The sequence below is a fragment of the Hylobates moloch genome, unplaced genomic scaffold (assembly GCF_009828535.3).
Source record: "Hylobates moloch isolate HMO894 unplaced genomic scaffold, HMol_V3 SCAFFOLD_3, whole genome shotgun sequence".
NCBI lineage: Eukaryota > Metazoa > Chordata > Mammalia > Primates > Hylobatidae > Hylobates > Hylobates moloch.
This window is the reverse complement of record NW_026652278.1, coordinates 134,282,201-134,297,262: the sequence shown is the minus strand read 5'-3', so window position 1 is coordinate 134,297,262 and position 15,062 is coordinate 134,282,201. Positions and strand designations below refer to the sequence as shown.

Below are 15,062 nucleotides of genomic sequence, written 5' to 3'. Positions count from 1 at the left end.
TTGTGTCTTATCTATTACAAAAGTACCTTTATTGTTATTATTCCCTTTTGCATCCTGTACTTAATGCTCTTACATGATTAGCCTTCCAGAAGCCCAGCTAGAGAGTGTCGTTCAGTTTCTTGTGGTTCTTCAAAATTTTCTGCTGAATTAGATACCAACGCCTCAGACTAGAGGTGATATATAACAAATTAGAGTTTATTCCTATGATAAAATGAGAAAGCACACATAAAGTACCTAGCATCATGCTTGCATATAGAAAGGGCTTCATAAATATTTTATAATTATAACAACTTTGTGCTCTTCACAATGTAATCTAAACTTTCTCTTCCAGCTTACGTGTTCCAAAGCCTTCCCACCATACCTTCTATTCTAACAGGACAAAATAAGATGTATCAATTTTTCTGCTGCAGTGCTTTTATTTATGTTGTTTTCTCTCCTGAAGTGTTGCCCTCCTTTCTTTTCATTGTTTATTTCTGCATTTGAAATCCTATCAATTACAGGTCCTTCTCAAAGGCCATCCTCATGAAATTTTATTTTCCTGAGTGAATAATTTCTAGTCCAAACTGATAAAACTGTTTCCTTCTATAATACCATAATGCCTTGTCTATAACTCTCAGATGACAAGCAATGTAGAATGTATGGTAATACAATTATTTGGGTACTTCTTTCATTATTTTCTGGATTATAAAGCGTCTGAGGGCAGAACTTGCTTCTAATTAATTCTGCATCTTTGTAGAGCCGAACACAGTAAATTACCCAATATTTGCACTTGAAATAAGTTTGGATTTAATTTCTCTCATCTTCTCCAAATGTGCTAAGATAATGATAGGCTGCTACAACAAAACGACCTGGTCCCTATGAGATAGAAGTTAATGGCCTTGAGGAAGGCATGGGTCCAGGGGAGGCAGAGCACTCTGCTCCCTCCACAAGCTGACCCGGGACCCTGTGTGCTCTGTCTTTGTTTTTCGGTCATTTCTTTGATTGTTGCCTCATCTGTATGGTTGAACCTAGCTTGTCTGCTTCTTATTTTCAATACGACTTGTGGGGAGAGGAAGAGGAAGTGGAAGAAAAGCAATTCCCTTGTAAGGAAGCACCACAGATGTTACACAAAAGACTTTTATTCACATTCCTGTAATGAGGGTTTTGTCACATGGCTACACTGAGCTACAAGGAAGTCTGGGGCATGCGGTTTCCACATGAGCATGTAGTTGTCTCCCTAAATACACAGGACATTTCTGTTTCCCAAAAGAAGACTTGGAGAGTGAAAATTCAGGGACAATTAGCAGTCTTTGCCATACCTTCTTGTGAAATGATTTGCCATGTTAATATGTTATTTTTACTTTCATTATCTTCTTATAAAAAGAGCACTTAAAGATTGAATCAGTCTGAATAACTGGGTATTTTTTTCGATAGCTGAATAGGTATTCATTAAGGCACAAACACTTTTTACTTGGCTCTTCTCAACAGAAATTGTTCAAAATGTATTGCCTCTTCAGTTAAATTACTGAAAATAATAATTTAACTTTTAAAATCATTTCTTGGATATGCAGGATCCTCTTTATAAACATTAACTATTTTACTGAGTTGAAGTGATGTCCTTGGACATGATGCTTCAAGTTCCTCTTTATAAACTTTCACTACTCTGTTGTGATGTAATAAACTGATGCCCTTGGACACTTAGCAGGCATTTGTTCCTATACTCAATGTCCCCAGTTCTTGTGCCTATTTTTAAATAATACCTCCTCTGCCTCCGTGAAACTTTTAGTGGATACTAATGGCTGGCGTCAGTGCAATTTGCCTACAGAAACCCTTCTCTGTCTTTTTTCTTGCTTTTTATAATGTTTTATGAGCTTAGAAATTAAACGCCATGTGCGTGTCTCAGTTCTACGTGTTTTACATATTTTAACTCATTTTACTCTTATAACAACCCTATATGAATTATTATTATTTTCCCCATCTCATGAGTGATTTAACAGAGCACTGAGTTTAATTAACTTGCCCAAAGTCACAGAGTTTGTAAATAGCAGAGTCAGCATTCAACTCAGTCGAACTCCAGAGCCTGTGCTCCTTATAAGCACACTGCACTGCCTTTAGCCTTCTTAGAATTCTGTCCTAACTAAAAATAAGCAGATTCTGAAACAGAGTGAGGGACATTCTTATATAAATAGCACTTTTGGCCTTCCAAGCATTTTCTCCTTGCTCTATTGCATACAGATTGACTCACAAGATAGACAAGCTTCATGTAGGTGAGGTGTTTTGGCCACTTTGGATGTTTGGGCAGTTATGTTAGAAAGCAGTGAGAGCTTGTTCTATGGTATGAAAAGAAGAATAATTATAAGGCAGGTGTTCAAAAGTAAAATGAAGTATTTCTTTTTTTCTACATTTGATGTCACTGTCATTGGAAGCTGATTTATTCTTTTTCTCACAGTGGCCAAACAGCAGTTTGCTTAATGGCTTCTGATTTGAAACCCACAGACTACTGTTTCACATATTGATTGTTTGCATCATCAGGAGAGAAAGTTTCAGGGGAAGAAAAAAAAAGTCTAGGGACTGTCACTAGTGTTTTTCTTTGCTGCTATAATATGGAAGCCAGTTTCCAAACATGACCGATGCAAAGGAAAAAGGATTGTCTCTCGGTCAAGGAAAAAGGTGTCTACCTAATGTACAAAGTTGGTACTCCGGAAGGAAATGTGCATTTGAAAAATGCAATGTAAAATATCTGGCAATGCTTCTAAGCTGAAGTAAAATGTGACACAGAGCATCTTAGAGTAAGAACATCCTAGCTGGGAACACTGCCAAAAACCAAGAGAAGAAAAAAAAAGTTCTGTAAATGCTGACAGTAGAGTAGACACTAAGATTGTTATAACCTCCACAAGATTGATATTTTTCAAATGGCTTCAAGGCTTTGCTAGGTTATTTTGATAACTAACATCAGGTTTTGGAGTGTGTCTTGGGTGTTTACTTATTTTTCTGCTTTAAAAACAACCCAGAGCATTTTCTTTATAGCAGAGGTGAATACAACTGATTGAAAAATTAAGAATTCTCATCTCTTAGCTATTGCTGTCAGTGGTTTTATTATGAGACAGCAGCACATTCTGGAGGTCCACAATTTGGTTTATTACAAAACAAGTGTGATGGTAGAACTCTGCACCTCATTAGCCTGTCAAAATGAGTAGTTGCATTTATTTTTTTATATAACAACACATATAATTATAGGTTATAAAACTTGGACTGAAGCATATAAAGGAAATAAAGTAGCCTCTATGGCATCAAAATGAGATGAAGGGTATAGTAGTCTAGTTGTAAGAAATTTTATATTTTAGAACTTGATAGCGTCAGACGTGAATATTTCTACTTCAAACCATTAGACATCCCTGTCTTCTTCTATTGCTTCCCACCTCACTCAGCTATGAGAACATAAGTGTACCTTGATCAACACAGAGTCTCTTGAAAAGAAAAAGGACAGTACTGAAGTTAATTCTTAGCCTATTGCCAAAATGTCTTTCAGCTAATACAGATTTTTTTTTTTTATATTCACGCAATATGTGCCAGTGCCTATTTTCAAGCCTGGGCTAGTAGCTTCAGAGTATTTAAATCTTTTTTAGAGATTACATCACTATTTTTAATGAGTGTAAGAAGAGATTGACCAAGATCAAAGTCAAATTGCTTGAATTCTTATTAGAATTTTAAGTTGGTTTATTTAGCAATGTATATTGCACAATCTTGAGCACTTTATTTTATAACTTTGGTTTGATCTTTTGGATGGGATCATTGTTCCTTTGATCTGATCATCTGTATCAAATTACCTGGCAGAGGATGAGGTCATGTTTCAGCTGCTACATTCCTTTACAGGAAGGCTAAGTACTTTCATTACAATATGTGATCGTGAATATAAACCCACATGCCAGCTGTTGCCTTGTGCTCTGGCTTTTGCGTTCATGATTTTTGTCTCAGTTTTCACCCCATGTAAGCCTAGATTTTAAAATCCATAATTTCACTGCATTGCAAGAACAAAAGTACCTACTTACAACAAACTTTAATAAATTTCCTAGAACTGATTGGAAATTTTGAAGTCACAGAGGTGAGTGCATTGTCATGGTCCTGTTTGCTTCATTTTACCTTTATTTCTTTCTGTGTCTCACTCTTTTTCTCTTATTTTACCTTGGAAATATCCAAACTCTGTCTCTCTGTTATGTAGAATAATTCCCCCTCTCTTTCCAAGCTTTCACTGGCTGAGTTCTAGGTCCTGGGGAGTTTAACTTTTACTCCAAGGATCACTCATGATATTTTTCCAGCAAAGAGAGCTTTTGTCCTTAGAAGAATGACAGGGTCAGCTATTCCAACTTTTAAACATCCTATTATGGGTTCAGTAACTTTATTAATTTCTTTCTTCTTACATCTCTCTCTTCTCATTTCTTCTTCTTCCCTTTTCCTTTCATTATGACCCTCTCCGCCTCCATTCCCTTCTTTCTTTTTTTTTCCTTCCTACTTTGTGCACCTAATATATACCAGATATTCTTCTAGGCACAGAGATAAGGAGGATGTATAAGACATGTCTTTACTTTCAAGAAGCATCAGCATAGAAGGGGAGATGAAAAATACACAATGTGGGAGGCAGAAAGGGGGGAGGAGGATTTAAAAGTCATTTTCATGGTTGCTAAAGGACATTTCAGGATTGCTTTGATGGAGATTCTATCAAGAGAAAACATGAGAGAAGGAGAAAGATTTAGGCGTAAATGACAAATTTGGCTTTTAACATGATAAAATTTTATGTACCTTCAAGACAACTAAGAGAGAAATTTAGTTTGGAGCTCAGGAAAGAGATTAATGGTAGGTTATAATTTTAGGAGTCACCAGTAAGCAAGGAAAAAAGATAATAAAAGGAAAAAGTTACCCGGAATGATAGAATCTTAAATAACATCATAGTTTACAGATGGTCAGAAGAAGCAGAGGCACTAAATGTAAAAGTAAACAGTAAAAGTTAAAAAATTATGTGGAAACTAACCCAGACCGTTTCTAAACTCTTGCCTTCCTCATATGACCTTGAGACCACGGACACCATGGATACAAAGGGAGTGATTTGTAAGGTAGGATGAGAACAGAGAGTTGTACCTTAGAGGATGGACGAGGTTGTTCAAGGAGGAGGGAGTAATTGACAGTGTACAATGTTTCAGAACACTGAGTTCACTGAAGACTGAAAAGGGGCCACTGAGTGAGCCTTAGCTTTTATTTGACCTATTGTTGTTGTAGACCATTTCTTCTTTCATTTCCAGTGGAGATGGAAGGCAGATGGTTACTATCTCTTGCTTTTCTTGCCTATGATTTCTTCATTGTTTCCTATTCAGCTTCATTCTTTAAGTTTTGTGAGCCTTCTCAGAAATATATTAATTGTTTACTTTTCTGAAATCCCCATTGAATCTTTATCTTGAAAGAGTCTCACTAGTTGTATTGAACCTAATGCTCCATTTAACCTCTCTATGCTTTTATTAATTCATTTCTAAATAGCATTTGCTTAGAAGTATGCTGAACTCCTGGATTATACTGAACTTTTGGTGCCCTGTGATCTCTGTGATCTTTTGTTTACATTTCTACATAGGCCTCAATGTTAGTATAACATGAGAATAACTGGTTTCAAATAATATTACAGAAAACATGAGTTTTTTTGTTTTATTTTATTTTGGCTGGCATGTGGAGGGATAGAGACTGAGTAAATATAGTTGAAAAGACAAGATAAAGACAATTATTAAAAAGATTTTTCAGTTAGCAGAACTCACACTGAAGGGTCCTAAAGTGTAATCAGTAATCTTTTCAAATTGGTCATCATAAATTGGCTTTCCAGTCCTGCAATGGCACAAGAAGTTGAACAGATTAAATACTTACAGAGAGCAGAACATTGTTTTATCTTAAGTGATAAATTTCTTTACATCTGACATCTCACAAAAAGTGATTTTATTCTGCTATTTTCTATAAAATATGTGATTGGTTTTATGATCATTTTACATTATTTTATTACTTTTATAAGGATCCTTGCAATAAATTTCAGTGTATTTTTTACAAGGAGAACAAAAAGATAAAATTGCAATGGAGCTGAAACAATTCTTCTTACATCTAAACATTCATGTATATGAGTTTATGTAAAACTTTGTGAGCACAACTCCAAAGATTTATTTGTTTATTCCAACCTTTTTTTTTTGGAATAAGGAAGGAATATATAGTATATTCCATATTCTTGTTAAAGTTGGATGCCAAGGTTTCTATGACCAAGACTCCAGTCCAACAAGTCAGCAGTGTTGGAGAAGAAGCTGCTGGGTATTCTGGCCCCAAGTCTTCAGGACCTTGAAGTTTTCCTTCAGACCCACCCATCTGGAGAAGATGCAATTGGTGGTATGTCTTTAATCCAGAAGAGTTTTTCAGACATGGTAGGTATGAGATGCTGGCTTTTTAAAAAATCATTTTATTATAATATTTTTCAAACATACAGCACAGTTAAAAGTACTTTGCATTGAAAAAAATGTATAACCACAGCATAATTCTATCCTTTATATTGTCCTATAGGTGCTTTATCACTTAGGTATCTATATATTCCCTTATTCATTAATCCATTTTATCTTTTTGATGCATGTCAATGTAAGTTTCAGATGTCAGTGCACTTCCCCCTAAATATTTCAGTATGCATATAATTCACTAGAATTCAATATTGGGTGGTTGTTTTTCTTTTTAATGTCATTTCTTTTTTAAAAAATTGAGATAGAGTCTCACTCTGTTGCTCAGGCTGGAGTGTAGTGGTGCAATCATGGCTCACTGCGGTCTTCACTTCCCTGGCTCAAGTGATCTTCCCGGCTCTACCTCCCAAGTAGGTGAGACCACAGATGTCTGCCACCATGCCTGGCTAATTTTTTGTATTATTGGTAGAGACAAGGTTCCACCATGTTGCTCAGGCTGGTCCCAAACTCCTGAGCTCAAGTGACCCGCCTTCCTCGTCCTCCCACAGTGCTGGGATTATAGGCATGAGTCTCTGTGCCCAGCCTGTTTTTATTACACAAAATATGTAACTAAAATGTACAAATATTACCAACACCTTCACCAAGTTTTGACCAATCCATACACTTGTTGAAAGCAAACCCATATCAAGATACAGAACATTACCACACCCAAGAAAACTTCCTCAGGACCCTCTCCAAACAGACCCTACTTCTCTCCCCAGAAGAAAATACTCTTCAATTTTTTCTACTATAGATTAGTTTTTCCTATTTTAGAATGTCATATAAATGTAGTACAAAAATATGTAGTCTTTTGTGTCTGGCTTTTTTCCACAACTTCTTCCATGTATCTGTAGTTTATTCCTTTTCATTAGTGAATAATATTCTATTATAGGGATATACCACAGGTTTCTTATTTCTTCTTCTATTGATGGGCCCTGGACTTTTCCAGTTTGGGGTGATTATGAATAAGATTTCTATGAATGTCATTGTGCAAGTCTTTGTATAGAGAAATGGCATTCTCAGAGCTGGTGATGGTTGAAGTCACAACCTGACTTGAAGGCCAGATTGCCAGGAATATCTAGTGGGTGTCACAGTGTGTCCGGAATTGGTGGGTTCTTAGTCTCACTGACTTCAAGAATGAAGCCGCAGACACTCGCGGTGCATGTTACAGTTCTTAAAGATGGTGTGTCCGGAGTTTGTTCCTTTTGATGTTCAGACGTGTTCAAAGTTTCTTCCTTCTGGTGGGTTCGTGGTCTTGCTGGCTTCAGGAGTGAAGCTGCAGACCTTCGCGGTGAGTGCTACAGCTCTTAAGGTGGCGTGTCTGGAGTTGTTCATTCCTCCCATCCGGAGTTGTTCGTTCCTCTCGGTGGGTTCGTGGTCTCGCTGGCCTCAGGAGTGAAGCTGCAGACCTTCGCAGTGAGTGTTACAGCTCATAAAGGCAGTGTGGACCCAAAGAGTGAGCAGCAGCAAGATTTATTGCAAAGAGCAAAAGAACAAAGCTTCCCCCATGTGGAACGGGACCCCAGTGGGTTGCTGCTGTTGGCTCGGGCAGCCTGCTTTTATTCCCTTATCTGACCCCCACTCACATGCTGCTGATTGGTCCATTTTACAGAGAGCTGATTGGCCCATTTTACAGACAGCCAATTGGTCCGTTTTGACAGAGTGCTGATTGGTGCGTTTACAATCCCTGAGCTAGACACAGAGTGCTGATTGGTGCATTTACAATCCTTTAGCTAGACATAAAAGTTCTCCAAGTCCCCACTAGATGAGCCCGGCACAGAGTGCTGATTGGTGTATTTATAATCCTTTAGCTAGACTTAAAGGTTCTCCAAGTCCCCACCCGACTCAGGAGCCCAGCTGGCTTCGCCTAATGGATCCCACGCTGGGGCCATGGGCGGAGCTGCCCGCCAGTCCCATGCCATGTACCTGCACTCCTCAGCCCTTGGGTGGTCGATGGGACTGGGGCTGTGGAGCAGGGAGTGGCACCTGTTGGGGAGGCTTGGGCATGCAGGAGCCCACCACGGGGGGACTCAGGCATGGCAGGCTGTAGGTCCTGAGCCCTGCCCTGTGGGGAGGCGGCTGAGGCTCAACGAGAATTCAAGCACAGCATGGGTGAGCCGGCAGTGTTGGGGGACCCAACACACCCTCCCCAGCTGCTGGCCCAGGTGCTAAGCCCCTCAGTGCTCTGGCCGGGGCCCACCGAGCCTACGCCCACCCAGAACTCACTCTGGCCCGCGAGAACCAGGCGCAGCCCCTGTTCCCACCCATGCCTCTCCCTCCACACCTCCCCGCAAGCAGAGGGAGCCAGCTCCAGCCTTGGCCAGCCCAGAGAGGGGCTCCCACAGTGCAATGGCAGGCTGAAGGGCTCTTCAAGCTTGGCCAGAGTGGACACCAGGGCCAAGAAGGTGCCGAGAGCAAGCGAGAGCTGCTAGCAGGTTGTCACCTCTCAACAGTCCCTTAGAAAGGATGAATTTGGTAATACAGGGTATGGGGGATAGGGTGGGAAGAAGATTTGCTATGCTACTATTGATAGTAGATGCCCTGGGTGTTGATAATTAAAAATGAAACATATCAAAGAAAGGCAGTGTAACTGATACCTACTTTTTTTTTTTTGAAGTAACACCTATAACCTTCCTATCATTTATTCATTCAATGCATATTTATTGATGGCCTACTAATTCCCAGACTATGTTCCAGTGGCTAGGGGCACATCAGTGAACAAAATAGGAAAAAATCCCTCATAGAGCTTACATTTTGATTTGTGGGGACAGAAAATGAAGAAAATAAATAGGTAATTAGTTAATATGTTATAAGATGGTAATTATTATGGGGAAAATAATTCATGTTGTGGGTGAAGTTGTAAAGGGAGGATCTCATGAAGAAGAGAGCATTTGAGCAAATTTGTTTTTTAAAAAGGTAAGAGAATACACCATGTAGAAATGTGGGGTAAAAGTGTCCCAGGCAGAGGGGCAAGAGCTTGGTGGGTGCATTGCAGGAGTAGCAAGGAGATGACAAGTGAGGCTGAAATGAAGGGAATGAAGCACAGAGCCATTGATGAGAGCAGAAGGGTAGAAGAGATACAGACCTTGCAGGGGGCTTGTCTGCTGTTTTAAGGACTTTGGGATTTATTCCAAGACAGCTATTGATGCTGCAGAGCCATTGAAGGAATGATGAGATTGATTAGACGTTTCTAAAATGGGTGATTCTGACTCTTGGTTGAGAATAAACTGAAGGGAGGGCAAGAGTGAGTGGAGAGATCAATTGAAAATATTCTTTAGTAGTCAAGGCTATAGATGACTGCAACTTGGCAAATTTATTTAAACTCTCTGAGCCTCAGTTTCCTTACCTTTAAAACTGGACTAATAACAGCATTGACCTCATAGGGCTGTGAGTATTCGGTGTGAGGGTAAGGTGCAGCCATAATGCAAACTGCCTATTATAGTGCCTTTCCTGTGGTGAGCACTCAACAAGGTTTCACTGTTTTGATATTATCATTGACTCAGGCTTTTGCAGGGGCTGAGATTGCTGCAAGAACAGTATAATAATTAATATGACAGTGTTGTTTTATGTTGGCTGAATTGAGAGTGAAATAACATTCAGAAGAAAATCTTTTCATGTTGAGTTGGAATTTGTGTGTGTGTGTGTGTGTGTGTGTGCGTGTGTGTGTGTATGAGATACTGGTATTTCATGTGGGAGGGTGTTTAAATTTTATAGTGAGGTCTGATTATACCTAAATTTGAGCATGAGTAGACCCTTCCCTATGGCTGATGGTACAAGAATGTTGGGTGTAGTACAGATGGAAGGGGACAAAACGGAAGCTACAATGGGAAAAAGACAGCTTGGGATTCTTTTGGGGAAAGACTATAGTGTGTTTGTGTCTGACTCGGTAGTTGGTGTGTGTTTCCTAATCCTGTACAACTTTTTTTCATGTTTATGGTGAATGAATTTGCAATTGTGATTTATCTTTTCCCCTTGAATTCTACTTTTTGAAGTTTTGTCTCTGTATTTTAAAAGCACCTTTTCTTGCTTCAGTTATATCTAGTGGCTTATCTCAGCGAATATTTGCCCAACTGTCTCTGAAGAATTATTGTAACTCTACTCAAGGACAAAGGTTTCCCAGAAACCAAACAATAATGAACCTGACTAGGTATTATGTTAGGGGCTCTTTCAGAAGTAATGGGCTAGACAATCTCAGAGGTATAATATTTAGAAGACCATGAGTCAATAGAAATTAACTAAGTGTTTAAAATAATAAATATTTTATGTCTAAGACAAATTGGATTTTAAAAGTCATCTAGACTATAGAATTGAAGTAGTAAGACAGTCCACTGTTTGCTATGAGAGTACAAGAGTAATATGAAGATTTCAGGAAAAATGAAATGAGTAGACAGGAAAAGTTGCTCATCAGAGTTAACTCTTCCTGAATAGTAGTTATAGGAATTAATTAATAATTAAGATGACCAAACCAATAGGAACATACACTTAAAGCAATTTTATAGGTATATTTTTAATTTACCACAAATTTAGGAGTTTAAAAATATGATTTTATTTTCCTACAACTGAAATTAATTTCTGCCCTGTCCCATTCTGCCTACTGGCACAAATTTAACCATTATCACTTTAAGATAAACTTAGTCATTTCAAGAACTTCTCAAACCATACAGGATTTTCCCCTTTCCATTCTCCCCAAGAAGGTGTGTGTGTATACATATACATATACATATACATATACATATACATATACATATGGTTTATTTGTCCATCCTGGTACCAAAATCACACTGAACTAACTCTAACTCTTCAATCCTCCTCTGATTTGAAACTTTTTAATTGACTTATTTATTTTTATAGTCTTTGTCAATTTTTATTGATGTATAGCATACATATAGAAAAGTGTACTCTCTCTATATATAAAATATATATATAAAATACTTACACGCACGCACGCACACACACACACACACACACACACACACACACTGGGAGCTTCCTCCAGTGCTTAGCACCAGAGGGGAAGGGCTTCTACTCCTCAACCATCAACTGTCCTTGGTGGCATCTATTGTCACATCTTCCATTGGCTGATTTAGTTGTTGATATCCATTCTCATGCAAACGCTAAAATCTGACTTTTCTGTTCTTTAAAAACTTTGTAATTCCTCTAGTGATGCAAAGGATGTTACTGACTTAGTATGAAGAATGTCTTGGTATAACAAGGAAATGATGGGGTATGATAGCATGTCTCTAAAAGGCTGGCATCACTTCCATTCTTCCCTGTACATGAATGCTATTTCCTCTGTAAGTGATAGCCTATTTCACACTTCTCCCCTTAAATCTGGGCTGGCTTAGTTGACTCGCTGGACCAAAAGAAAGGGCGATAGTGGTGTTATAAGACTTCCAAGGCTAGATCATAGGAAGTATTGCAGCTTTTGTGTGGATCTCTTGGAATGCTCACTTCTGGAACACTGGGAATACTGAGCTGCTATATAAGGAGTCCAGATACTCTGAGACTGCCATTCTGGAGAGGCCATGGGTGGTTATCTTGATTAACAGCGCAGCTGAACCCAGCCAGCCTTGCAGCTTTTCCAGCCAAGGCATTAGACATGTGAGTGAAGCTATCTTGGACCCCATAGATAAATCCATTCACAAACTGTGTAACATCAAGTTACACCTACTAACACTGTGGAGCATGAAGAATGCTCAGCTGAGCCTGCCCAAATTCCTGGCCCACAAAATCATAAGAGATAATAAATTAGTTGTTTTAAGCCTCTAAACTTTGGGGGCAGTCTGTTATGTAGCAAAAAACATGAGGTGGGCAGCACCTTAATTTATATCTCACATTTTAATTCTACTACCCAGTCAATACAGTCAAGTTGATAATGTAGCATTGATTTCACATTCTTTTGAGCATTGTGACCCATTGTCAGGGAAGCGGTCTTTTCCCCAGAGAACAAAGTTTGCTCTGTAACTCTGTACTTACCATTGTCTGCTGCTTTCATGTGTCACTGCTTGCAGACTTTCCAGAAAGCCTTTCTTAGGAAACCTTCACCAGAGTTCTTCTTGAGTTAGTATCCATTCTCTCTGCTTTGCATCCACTCCCTCAGTTTCTCTGTATGTTTTGATTATTTTGCCTAGTATTTTTATCTATTTTCTTCTGTTTGGGCTCTGAAGTTTTCCAAGTCATGGACTAGTGTCATAAATCAAATGACCCTACAAGTGTGTTTCCGATATTGAACACTCTATTCTGTTTCATTGGTTTATTTGCCCATTCTGGTGCCAAAATCACACGGAACTAACTCTAACTCTTCAATCCTCTTCTGATTTGAAACTTTTTGATTAACCTACTTATTTGTATAGTATTTGTCAATTTTTACTGACATAGAGAATACATCTAGAAAAGTGCACAAATCTTAAATGTATGGCTCCATAAATTTTCAAAATAAACACACTTTTGTAACTACCATACAGATTAAAAATGGAATATTTAATAGTATCTAGAAAACTTTCTTTTGCCACGCTTCCGCTCAGTACCCCACTGTATTTAGCATTTTAACTTTTATAACCAGAAATCAGTTTTGACTACTCTGAACCTTATATAAATAAACTCATGCAGTATGTATTCTTTTATGTTAGGATTCTTCCATTGATCTTTCTGTTTGTGATATTTGTCTGTGTTGTACCTGTGGTAATTATTCATTTATTTTAATTGTTGTATAGTATCCCATTGCATGAATATATTACAATTATTAATCCATACCATTATTAACAAACATTCAAATCCTTTACAGGTCTTGACTATTAAGTATAGCCAAATATGAATATTCAAGAATATAAATAATCTAGTACATGACATTTGTACACATTTTTGTCTGATATGTATTTTGATGTAGAATTGAAAGACCATAGGATATGTGTACATTCATCTTTGGTAGACACTCTAAAGCCATTTTCAATTTTCAGAAGAAGTTGTGCCGATTTACATACTTACCACCAGATTACGAGAGTTTTTGTTGTATCATAGTCTGACCACTGTTTGGTTTAGTTTTTTTTTTTTTTTTTTTTAACTGTTAGCTACTCTGGTGTATTTATAGTGATTTTTAAATTTTGACTTTAACATTATTTTACTGAAAGAATAATGATGCTAAACACTTATTCATATGTTTATAACCATTTGATATCCTTTCTGTGAAGTACCTGTTTAAATCTTTTTTTCCATTAAAAATTGAGTTGTCTATATGTTTTTTATTGATTTATAGGAGTTCCTTATATATTACAGAGTGGAGTTCATTCTTTGGATATATGGTTGCAAATATACTCTCACACTTTACAGTTTGCTTTTTTACTCTCTTGATAGTAATTTTTGTGAGCAGAAGCTCTTAATTTTAATGAAGTTAATTTATCAATCTTTTTCTTCATAGTTAGTGCTTTTACGCATCCTATCCAAAAAATCTTTGCCTAGGGTAAAGTCATTGTGTTAGTTTTCTATTATTGTTAGATAAACTCAGCAGTCTAAATAATATGATCTCACTGTCTCTATGTGTCAGAGTCTGAGGATGAATTAGCTGCTCAGGGCTTCATAAGGCTGAAATTAAGGTGTTGGCTGGGCCGTATTCTCATCTGGAGACTTGACTGTGAAGAATCTACTTCTAAGTTAATTCAGGTTTTGGCAGAATTAATTTTTCTGTGACTGTATGAATGAGGGCTGTGGATTTTTTCTGGCTTTTGGCTGGTGGCTAACCTCAGGTGATGGAGGCCACTTGTAATTCTGGAGGCAGCTTGCACTTCTTCATCATGGAGGCTTCTTCCACCAATCTTATTACTTCATCAAGTCAAAAAGGAAAGTCTCTTTTTTGAGGAGGCTCCAGTCCTTCTTTTAAAGACCTTCACTTGAGTAAGTCAGACCATATGGGATAATATCTCTTTTGATAACTCCAAGTTAGTTATTATTTGAGGCTTTAATTACATTTGAAATTTCTTCACCTTTGCCATGTTCTGTTAGTTAGAAGCAAGTCAAGCAAAGGGGATGGGACTATATATGATGTGAACACCAGGAAACAGGAATTGAGGGGGCCCTGTAAGGGTCATGTCCACAGTCTGGAAGATTTTTTAAATGTTTTAGAAGTTTTACTGTTCTACATTTCACATTCAGCCTTAAAATATATTTGGAGTTGATTTTTATGTGAGGTAAGAATTAAGACTCATTTTTATATCATGTGGATTAACAAAAGACTCAGTAAAATTTTTATGTCATACATCAAGTAAATATTTATGTTTGCTTTTTTTCCAGATACTGGTTTTTGTTCATTGGTCTGTTTATATCTCCTGCATGAAAACCATGATTTCTTATTACTGAGGTTTATAATATGTCTTGACATCTGGGTTGTGTAAACACTCCAAATTTATTCTTTAAGTTGTCTTAACTATTCTTTGTTTTTAGGATTTCCGCATAAATCATAGAATAAGCATATCAAGTTCTATAAAAATTTCTTGTGAATTTTTTTGGTATTCCATTAAATTTACAGATCAGTCTGAAAGGAATTGTTAACTTTCAAAATTGAGCCTTTCAATTCTTGGAAGCATTCTC

At 37.6% G+C, this 15,062-nt stretch overlaps 1 long non-coding RNA gene across 1 annotated transcript in view; it reads left to right on the top strand.

Annotated features, from left to right (window-relative positions):
* LOC131383129 (uncharacterized) overlaps window positions 1–15,062 on the top strand; it is a 100,262-nt gene that overhangs the window by 73,695 nt on the left and 11,505 nt on the right. The window lies entirely within an intron of this gene.